Source organism: Sturnira hondurensis, unplaced genomic scaffold, assembly GCF_014824575.4.
Source record: "Sturnira hondurensis isolate 20B ecotype Veracruz unplaced genomic scaffold, ASM1482457v3 Scaffold0014745, whole genome shotgun sequence".
NCBI classification, from domain to species: domain Eukaryota; kingdom Metazoa; phylum Chordata; class Mammalia; order Chiroptera; family Phyllostomidae; genus Sturnira; species Sturnira hondurensis.
Genome location: NW_028087376.1, coordinates 2626325 through 2637357, shown reverse-complemented (window position 1 = coordinate 2637357; position 11033 = coordinate 2626325).

Genomic DNA, 11033 nt, shown 5'->3' with positions numbered 1-11033 from the left:
AGAAAGACAAGTACGTGCTGATTCTCAGGAGAGAGGGAAGGGGAGATGTGGCTGCAGAGAGGGGAACACGAAGGAGATGGGTAGGTGGTAAAGCCGAGGAGAGGAGCGGCCCGAACGTCGTGGGCGGGTTCTGGGCCCGAATGTAAACATTCTCCTGCCAGGACGAGCGATAGGCCCCCAGAACATTTCAGAGCAGGGACTGACCTTTCCGAACAGCTGCCAAACAAGTCCACATCTCTTTGGCCTTTCAAACCCATTACCTCAACTTTGACCTTACTAACTAGAGACACATCCCCACTCATCCACCTCCCCATCACCTGAGATGACCCCAACGGGCAAGGCCCGCCTAGGATGCACAGACAGAACTCTGCCAGCAGCCCTGGGAAGCTCAGGAGGTAGTTCCCAGGCTGACGGCAGCCCTGATCCCAGGGGACATCAACGCCCCAACTGTGGACATGGCCCTCATGCTCAAGTGTGTAGGATAGCTGGAGCCCAGAAAGCCCCAGGGATTGCCACAGGCCTGCAGGCCAAGGTTCTCAGAACTCCATGGAGTCTCTTGGGGTCAAAGGGCCAGGCTGTCCATTTCAGAGATGACTCTTCCTTCCAAGGCTGGGTCACAGATGGCTACCAGACAGGAATTGCCTGGGTGGGGTGGAAGGGTGGGGAATGGTGGGGTGTTGCAGCCTCCAGAATTTTTTGGACTCCCAGGAGATAGTTGAAAGAAGCCTACCTGCCCTGAACCCTCACCTGAGGGAGGAGACCCACCCACACTGGTGGTGGAAGAACTGGGACCAGAACCCCAGAACCCCAGGCCTCAGCTCCCAGGCCTGGCCCCTTCACACCAAGCCTGTTCTGAGAATCCTACTGTCTGCATTTATTTATTTTGGGTACCATCAAAGCCCCTGAGTTGGGGTGGAAGGCTGGGGGCACTCCAGGCCTCCAACATCATCTCCCCCCCACCCCGCTAAATCTTCCAGAACATGCATCCCCAACCTGCCTAAATGCCCATATCCTTGAGATGAAGTCCAAATTATTGGACCTTTAAGGTTCTTTAAAACTTGGTCCCCACTGATTCCTCTTTTCATCTCTTACTCTCCCATTCCCTTCACCCGGCCCTGTAGCCCTCCTGAACTTCCCAAACCTCCTTCCCCAAACTCTGCTCAGCTTTTGCACCTGCTATTCCTTCTTCCTCCTTAAGTAGGGAATTGTCCCCAAGTGACCAGGTAGCTTGGTCATAGCCCACTCTGCTCCCGCGAGATGGGCTGTATCTCTGTATCAGGAGCAGGGAGCCTTTCTTACAGGTGTCTCCCCAGTTTCCAGCACCAGGGCATGGCCAGCCAGACTGATAAATGTTGATCAAGAAAATGAACACATGCCCTGGCTGGTGTAGCTCAGTGGATTGAGAACAAGCCTGCGAACCACACGACTGTGCTTCGATTCCCAGTCAGGGCACATGCGTAGGTTGCAGGCCAGTTCCCAGTGGGGGACTCACGAGAGGCAACCATACATTGATATTTCTCTCCTCTCTCCTTCCCTTCCCCTCTAAAGATAAATAAATTTTAAAATCTTTTAAAAAAAGAAAACGAACATGTGAGTTTTCTGCCCATCTTTTGTGGCTAATTCTGGTTCTTTCCCAAAGGCTCTGGAACATGGCCTTGACCTTCCACAATGGGTCCCTAAGTGCCAGCAGCTTTACCTAAATTATCTTACATGATTCGATGGCACAGGCAGTGACATTTCCATTTCACAGATAAAGAAAATGATGAGAGGTGTAATGACTGCCCCCTGTGGGAAATTGGTGTCACCAGGACTGGAACCCGGCCCGACCAGCCTGTGCTCATTCTACAGTGGCCTCCCGGAGTCTCTGGGTCTGGAACAAAGGGTGTGCCTGCAGACTTCTGGGGAATTCTCTCCTCTGTCCAGGGACCCTTTAAACCTGTGCTTTGCAGAAGATGGTTGAAAGATGGGGGAAGAATGACAACCACTTCTGATGGCAGTAGGAGGACAACCCAGCACAGAGAGACAAAAAAAATCTTCAACAGGCGGCTGGGTGGAAGGGGTCAGAGATAGTCCAGACAACCTTCACGATTCTGCCCAGTTTATACAAAGACCCAGAGAAAGCCCCGGGCTTGAAAAAGCCTTCCAGGGCTGCTAAGTAAGTGCTTTACACTCCCTCCGCCTTTCCTGTACCCCTAGGAAGCTTTCTACTCTGTATTCTACATATGAACTCAATGAAGTTATTAGGTGAGAAGTCAAGGTCAGGCAGCTGCCTTCAAAGGTCAAGCCTTAACCACTGTTAGACAGCCTTCATCCCCTTTCCTAAAAAGTCCCCAGAGGAAACAAGTTCTTTACTCCCACACACACCATCATAGTCTTAGAAATTTGGATTTTCGTCTCATAATTCCTATGAGTGAGCCGACCCCATGCGCAACATGAGCTGAGTTACCAAAATGTTCTTGCCCTTTGCCTCAAGCATTCATTCTGGATGGGAAGTAAAACCCAAGGAAGGGGGCGGGGATCTAAAAGACTTAAAAAATGTTATTTTCTCAGAGTTGTCCATAAAAGTGAAATTATTAATGACAGAACACCTGAAAGCAATTCAACTTTACAATCAAAAGGCCATACATCCTGGGGTGGGTTTGTTAATGGGGTGGATACCACAGGGACCTCAAAAACAACAGTTAATTGAATAATTATGTTCATATAAAATAAGTGCAAAGTGTAAAAGCAGAACATTTTAATTTGATTTCAGAATGCCATCTACATGAGAAAGGCTTGCCTATGCCATTTTATTTTTTCCTTTCCTTTAAAGAATTTTAAACCAATGAACTTCGATGAGGTAATTTATGTACATGGTAATTCAGGCACACAGGATGTAAACATCTAAAAATCCAAAGCAGTATATGAAGGAGCAGCACCCAGTAACCTATGACAACCATTTAAGAATGTGGGTTCATCAACTTAGAAACTGCAGCGAGGAACACGGAGAGAAGTAACTTGCTTTATGGTTATTTGGACCTGTTATTTATTTACATTTTTCCCTGCAAGGCTGATGAAAGCAAAGGTTCAAAAAAATGAAGAAACCCAGGACAGAAAGTTCGCACCATTTCTCTAAGACATAGCTCAGAGAGAGATTCTTGGCTGGGACTATCTTTCGAGTCTAGCTCAAATCCTTCTTGCTGTGCTCTAGGAAGGAAGCAGCTAAATCAGGTGGAGGAATCGGGCAAAGAAAACCAGGAGAGAAAATCGACTGCCTTCTTACCTGTTCACATACCAGGATGCAATCTTCTAGAGCTTTGCTGATGGTTTTAAGGGGCTCCAGGGCCCAGAGCAGGCACCAAGGGGTTAGGGGCAGTGGGTGCCAGGTGGAAAAGGCTGCAGCTTCCCCAGCCCACAATCCAGGCTTTCCGTCTGATGAGAGGGCAGGGAAAGCAGGCTGAGGCAACAAGATTCAGAAACTGGAGCCAGCAAGGGCGGGGCAGGGCCACGTGTCCCCAGCCTGCTTCACAGTGGAGAGCAGGAGGGGGCCACACACCCACAGGATCAGCTTCGAACTCTTCTGACCAAAGGCCCTTGTTAAGATAATTGTGGGAGTCCCCAGTCGGGCCATTTTAAGGGATCACCCAGCTCCTTTCCAGAACATGATTACTTTCATAACAACAACAAAATCTTCTTACAAAACTTAATCAAATTGGGTGATGTGGTAGTGACCATAGTGCATGTAGGGAACAAACACTGGACAGAGTAAAGGCCTTCGATAAATATCAGCATTAGGACCAGTCAATTACCCAGTCTGTAAGAGACATGAGCCCAGAGAGCTTAAGTACGCACCCCTACATCACACAGCCAGGCTCCCCGACGTGGCTCCAGGCCTTCCCTGGTGTAACACGTGGTCTGACACACAGCACTGGTGGCAGTTCCAGAGGACACAGAAGAAAGGCCCTTTGCTCAGCCCCCGATCTCCAAGGACAAGTGAGCTCTCACTTTGCATGGGCCAGAGCAAGTGCTGGGGTGGCTTTGCCCAGAAGAATTCCGTGGGCACCGAGGAGGCTGCTCCATTGCCATCTGGTTTCATGGCAAGCTCTCCCACCTCCTCAGACTGTATTTGGGGTTCAGGGAAGGCAAACCCCCTAAGGGATCCTTTAGGTCCCCCACTAGTGGACATTACGAGTTAGGGGCAGGGGAAGGGCTATGTTCAAACTGTGCATCCTGGCTGGTGTGGCTCAGTGGATTGAGTGCCAGCCTGTGACCCAAAGGGTCGCCAGTTCAGTTCCTGGTCTAGGGCACATGCCTGGGCTGCGGGCCAGATCCCCAGTGGGGGCATGCAAGAGGCAACCACACATTGATGTTTCTCTCCCTCTCTTCCTTCCTTCTCCTCTCTAAAAATAAATAAATAAAATATTTTTCTTAAAGCATCAAACTATCCATCAAGATAGGGTACAGTGTTTCGCTGAGTATGAGCAGAAAGAACCTTTTATTAAGGGGCCCCTTATTAACATCTCGGATCTGACGGCACCTAGTTGGGAAAATGCTGAACTAGATGTCGGCATATTTTACTCCAAATATCAATGCATGGCATAAGTAGTTGATCAAGAAATGGTTTCTCAATTGGATAGACTGGATTCCTCATTTGGCCCTGAACTTCTGGCAGGACAATAATGCCCACAGTGGAATGCACTTGGCTAATTTCCCACCCCTGGCCCCGAGACAGTGGCTATACTGGCAACACCCTCTGCAAGGCCACTGAAGAGCTCTGTCAAGTTGATTCAGACCAGTCAGGCAACCAGTGGGAGGGCAAGAAGGGGTGGAGGTGAGGGGGGAACAGCCATGGGACCTCACTGGGACCTCACAGAAGCCTGAAGAAACTCTGTGCCTTTTCTGGGACCTCTGACTTGGAATGATGTCCCTTTCTTTCAAAGCATTGCATATAGGACTGCGGTGGAGGATAGAAGTGGCTCCAGGTCTCCCCAGGCTTCTGCACCCAAGTTCAGTGGCCACACCTCCTGTTACCATGACCCTGGATGTTGGTCTTACTCTTCCCATTTTACAGACAGGAAGTGGAGACCTTACTCAGAGATTGGTGAACCCAGGTCACCTGACTCTATACAGTGCTCTTTCTGTGGCCTTCCCTCCTACCTGGCATTTGGTAGATGGAATCTCGTTTCTGATTGGCCTTTCTCCAGTTGCAGCATCAGCTTCTTAAAGGTGAGATATTCCTCAGCATGCCTGGTACCAGCATGAGGCCATAAGAACGCACAGTAAACCACACTACGTCTCATGTCACTAGCTTATGCATGTCACTATCTTAATTTGATCCATTTAGTCATGGATCAAATTAACTTGGGGCCTCTTCCCAAATGGCCTACTCAAAGGCAGCTCTCATTCCCTGAGATTTTGTTTGCAATCAAAGAAAGGAGACTGTTCTGCTGGGTGGGCCCAGGCATTGAAAAAAAAATTTTAAGATATAGCATATTTTTAAAAGATTTTATTTATTTATCTTTAGAGAGGAAGGGAAGGAGAGAGGGAGAGAAATATGTATGGTTGCCTCCTGTGCCTGCCCTGCTGGGAGCTGGCCTGCAACCCAGGCTTGTGCCCTGACTGGGAACCGAACCATGATCCTTTGGTTCACAGGCCTGCGCTCAATCCACTGAGCCACACCAGCCAGGGCTGTGCATTGAAAATTTGATGACCAGGTTCAGTGAGCTGAGAGCAGCTCAGCCTGGGCTCACTTCCGTCCCGTAACGTTCCCAGAGAGCCAAAGCCCAGCACCACCAAGGCTCTCTCTGGTGCTTCTCCTACCCTAGGCCTTCTTTTGTCTCATGCTCCCAGCTTTAATAAATGTACTCTCAAAATAAAGTAAAATGAAAACAATTGATGGCCAGGTTCTAGAAGGCAGAGCCAGTGGCGAGAAACTGAGAGGGTGTGCCCCTTGGATTACAAAACTGACCGGCTACTGACAGCTGCTGAACTTGACGGGGGCGGGCAGGACAGGAGCCTTTAGCTATTTCCATTTCCAGGAGACTCTCCCAGCCTTTTGTCCCCAAACCAGAATTTTCTCAAACTGGATTTTGGGGGGCCCACATTTTGAATAAGAAGCAATATTCCCTCATTCCCTACAATATTTAATTATTTCCAGGTCTGATCATTACCAACAGATTGTGAAATAATACAGACTGAAAAATACACTGATGACCCGCAAATTCTCAAGAGGACTCTGGGGCAGAACCCAGGAATCTGACAAACTCGGATGACCCTAATGTCCAGCTGGGGTTAAAAAAAACCCATTAAACAGGTTTCCTGAGATTTTCTGCCCGAAAACCTTTGGCTGCTCACCTTCCACCTAATTTTTTATTCAGGACCTACTGACTTTTCCTGGAAGTCCCAAGGTTGTGCCTGTTTTATCTGCAGAAACCAGGGCCATGGGCCTTAGGTACTTCTGAACTTGATGCCAGTGTCTCCGACAGAATCACCCCATCATCATCCTCAGAGGAACAGAAAGTACTAGGTTATTAGAACTCTCCTCCAACTTCTGGGTGCAGGGCAGACTTGTGAGGAGGTGGCACATAGCAGGTGCTCAGTAAACACTGACGGAATAAATGAATGTGTCCTGATGTTGGCTTTCAAAGCTTCTGTAGAAACAACACTCAGCTGTGCTGGTCCAGACTGGTGGAAGAGATTCTTCTGACTGCTGTGTTATATCCATTTATTTCATTTCGGTTCACTCCAACTTCACACGAGCCCCACACGTGGGGCTATCAGATCCCCAAATGTAAATAAATCAGCAACCAACGTGGACAGGTGCACCGAGTCCCTACCGTGTAGCCCAGAGTAAGCCTCTGTCCCCTTACATTGATTTCTGCAGCAGAGATGGTTCTTCTGAGATCTGGATATAGTCCTTGAATACATTTTAAGGGTACAATAAACTTAAAATATTCACATACAATATCCCATATATAAATGAGCAAGTGGATGATTTATGCAAACACACTATTTCTATTTTGAAAAGGAACAAAATTCAGAAATTAAAAAACTAGTTGAGCTCTGGCTGGTGTGGCTCAGTGGATTGAGCACCGGTCTGCAAACCAGAGTCGCCAGTTGGGATTCCCGGTCAGGGGACAAAGCTGGGTTGCAGGCCAGGTCCCCAGTAGGGGGCGCACGAGAGGCAACCACACATTGATGTTTCCCTCTCTCCCTTCCTTCCCCTCTCTAAAAATAAATAAATAAAATCTAAAAAATAATAATAATTGAGATCCAGGCCGATCTCATCTATAGAATGCTCCCGACATTTCTGGCTTCCCGCTGAATGAGAAGCTCAAGAGCGGCCACAGTGATGGGCACACCATGCATTCTGGAGACCAGCACTTTCCCAGTGAGACAAGTGAACCCCCGGGAGCCTGTCGAGCCCTAGCAGCTGACTTGCTGGAAATACATTAAAAAAAAACCAAAAAAGCAACATTCCATCCGCAGTCCCACTTGAACCCCTATCCCCCGAAGGAATGCTGTTCTTGGCAAGAAATCCTCCAAAGGAAATAACATCTGTGGAACCCCCATCTGTGAGGTCAGGGGAAAGCTGGGGCAGCTGAAACATTTTCATTCCTTCATGAGACCCGAGTTGAAGGCACTCAATGGAGAAGCTGGATGGGAGCAGTCTGAATAATAAGCTAGCACAATTGCCACCATGCCTTGATGTTGTCCCTTCTGAGTCCCACGGCAGCTTCTGATATGTTCTCCAAGGCAGGACAGTTCCCTGTGACCTGGTTGCTCAGCTAAACCCAAGGAATGGATTAGTTCCCCTTAAAACCTACACAGACAGGATTTGTAATCTAGCCTCATCCAATCACTAAATATTTATAATGCACCTTTTGTAGGTCCTGGGGCAACAGCTATGAACTAGATAAAACTCCTGTTCTCAACCTATTCAGGCCTACTTCCTGGTACCTGTGGTGAAGAAATGCCAAGAAATGCCACTTGCCAGAGCGCTCCCTCCTGCAGAGAACAAGCAGGTTCATAGATGGGGGTGCAGAGGAAGCTCAATGGCGACAAGGCCCAGATATGATGTCTAAAGCATGTGCAACAAAATAAAAAAATAAGCAAGTGGGGCGACATCAGACTAAGAAACTTCTTTCTGCACAGCAAAAGATGCAATCAACAAGGTGAAAATGAAAAGACAACCTATGGAATAGGAAAAATTATTTGCAAGTCACATAAAAGTGGTTAATGTCCAAAATACATAATGAACCCATACAACCCAATAGCAAAATAATTAAATCCTATTAGATTTTAAAAGTCCAATTAAAAATGAGTGAAGGACTCAAACAGATACTTTTCCAAAGAAGTTATACAAATAGTCAACAAGCACATGAAAACATGCCCCGCCTCATTAGTCATTAGGAAAATAGAAATTCAAACCACAGCGAATTATCACCTTACGCCTGTGAGAACGGCCATCTCCAAAAAGATGAGATAAATGCTGATGAGGATGTGGAAAAAAGAGAAGCTTGGTGCACTCTTGTTGGGACTGTAAACCGATACAGTCACTATGGAAAACAGTACGGAGAATACTTAAAACATTAAAAATAGAACTACTATATAACTCAGCATTTCCACTTTGGGGAATATACCCAACAGAAACAAAACACTGGCTTGAAAAAGATATCTGTACCCACATGTTCAGAGCAGCCTTGTTTAGGATTGCCAAGACATGGAGACGACTGAAGTGTCCACTGACAGACGAACAGGACGAACAGATGAAGCCGTGCGTGGTACAATGGAGTATTCAGCCATGGAGTACCGTGGCTCCATTTCAGCCACGTGCAATGGAGTATTCAGCCATTTGGAAAAAAAACAAAGGGAATCCTGCCATTTGTGACAACATGAATGGAACTTGAGGGCATGTGCTAAGTGAAATAAGTCAGAAATCAAATATTGTATGATTTCACTGGAATGTGGAATCTAAACAAAACAACCCCCCCACCCCCCCAAAAGAGAAAAAACCAAATTCACAGAAGCAGAGATCAGAGTTGCAGTTATCAGAGGCTGGGGTGGGGTGGGGTGAAGCAAGGTGGCCATAAGGTACAAACTTTCACTTGTAAGATAAATAAGTACTAAGGATGTAATGTACAACATCACTATAGTTAACACTGCTGTAGAACACATATGAAAGTTATAAATAAAGTCTTTAAAAAAAGTAAGTTATTCCCAGACATGTGTCCTGACCGGGAAGTGAATGGACAAGCTTTCAGTTCGCAGGCTGGCACTCGATCCATTGAGCCACACCAGCCACAGCTGGATGTAATCATTTCACAATACTAGGTCTGTCCAGGAAGTACCCAGCCACGTACTATGAAAAATAGAGACGTTTATTGAAGATACAAGATGCAGGAAACAATGCACATAGGACAAACGCTGCCTCAGTCCCCTCCAAAGTTATGACGACCTTGAGGAAATCTGGTTCATTGGTAGAGGTTTGAATCAAGTCATTAGCAACTGCAGCACAACGTTCCTTCTGCTCTGGCAGCAGAAGCCACAGCTCAAATTTTGCCACGACACATTTCATGCCAAGATCCTGCATCAAAATCTCAGACACAAGCCCTGGCTGCTGTAGCTCAGAGGATTGAGCATGGGCCTGCGAACCACACGATCACGGTTCGATTCCCAGTCAGGGCACATGCCTGGGTTGCAGGCCAGTTCCCAGTGGGGGACTCACAAGAGGCAACCATACATTGATATTTCTCTCCTTCTCTCCTTCCCTTCCCCTCTAAAGATAAATAAAATCTTAAAAAAAAAAAAAAAACTCAGACAGTCATTTTTGGAATTCCCAGATCAGCTTCTAGTTCTCGCACTGTCAGTCGCCGATCTTTGCTGATTGCAGCCCGTACACGTTCAACATTCTCAGGTGTCCTGCTTGTTGCGGGCCTTCCAGAACGTGGATCACTTTGAACACATGCCCCACTTTGAAGCCTCACTCTTGTTTGTGCTGCACTTATTGCATCATCCCTGAAAGCTCTCTGAATCATCCAAATTGTTTCTGTGGAGGAATGTTCAAGCTTAGTGCAAAATTTGATGCAGATTCATCGCTCTACTCAGTCATTTTTTAAAACAATTTTATTTATTGATTTTTAGAGAGAGGGAGAGGGAGAAAGAGAGAAATATCAGTGTGGTTGCCTCTCGCGTGCCCCACACTGGGGACCTGGCCTGCAGCCCTGGCATGTGCCCTAGACTAGGAATCAAACTAGTGACTCTTTACTTCACAGTCCAGTGCTCAATCCACTGAGCCACACCAGCCAGGGCTCACACAGTCATTTTTAACATGATGGCCACACAGTACATGTGTTCACTCAACGGCATCTACTACCCCCACTGACTAGTACAGTGCAGATGTCACTGTTCATGCAAGTGCATTCCAGTCCACCCTCCTTGGCTGCCAGGTTCTATGTCACGTAAACCCTTCTTGTTTGTGTGACAGGTCAGTTATATCTCAATAAAACAAGGGTAAAAAGAAAAAGGAAACCTTTCCAGCTGTAAGAATTCTAGTAGAGGCAAGTCCAGAGAAGGCCCTTCAGTTATGGAGCTAAAATGTTATCTGTACATCCCTCAAAACATTCTTTTACCCAGCACCCCTGTAGTTACATCACCAGAATGTGAGGGTTAGCAGACACACGAAAAGCAAAGTGTAAGGGGGGAAAAGAGAACATCACAGGGTAGGCAGGGGGTGGGGAGGGAAGGAGACTTGGATCCATGGTTATTTGGTGACTCCTAAAGGAAAATGGAAGACTTCGTTCTGCTGACCTAAGCCCCAAATGTAAGAGCTCAGGTTGCCTCAACAAGCACCCGTAACTTGCTGGGCTGAGTGCCAGGTACTTTAGGTATATAGTACCTCTCATTTCATTCTCACATCAGCCCTGTTTACATCCACGTGATGGATGAGAAGCCACTGGCCTGACCAATGTCATGTATGTAACCAGAGGCCCAGACTTGACTGAGCTCAGGCCCTGTTAGTTTTGTCTCGACTTATTTACAAGTCCCCATTCCAG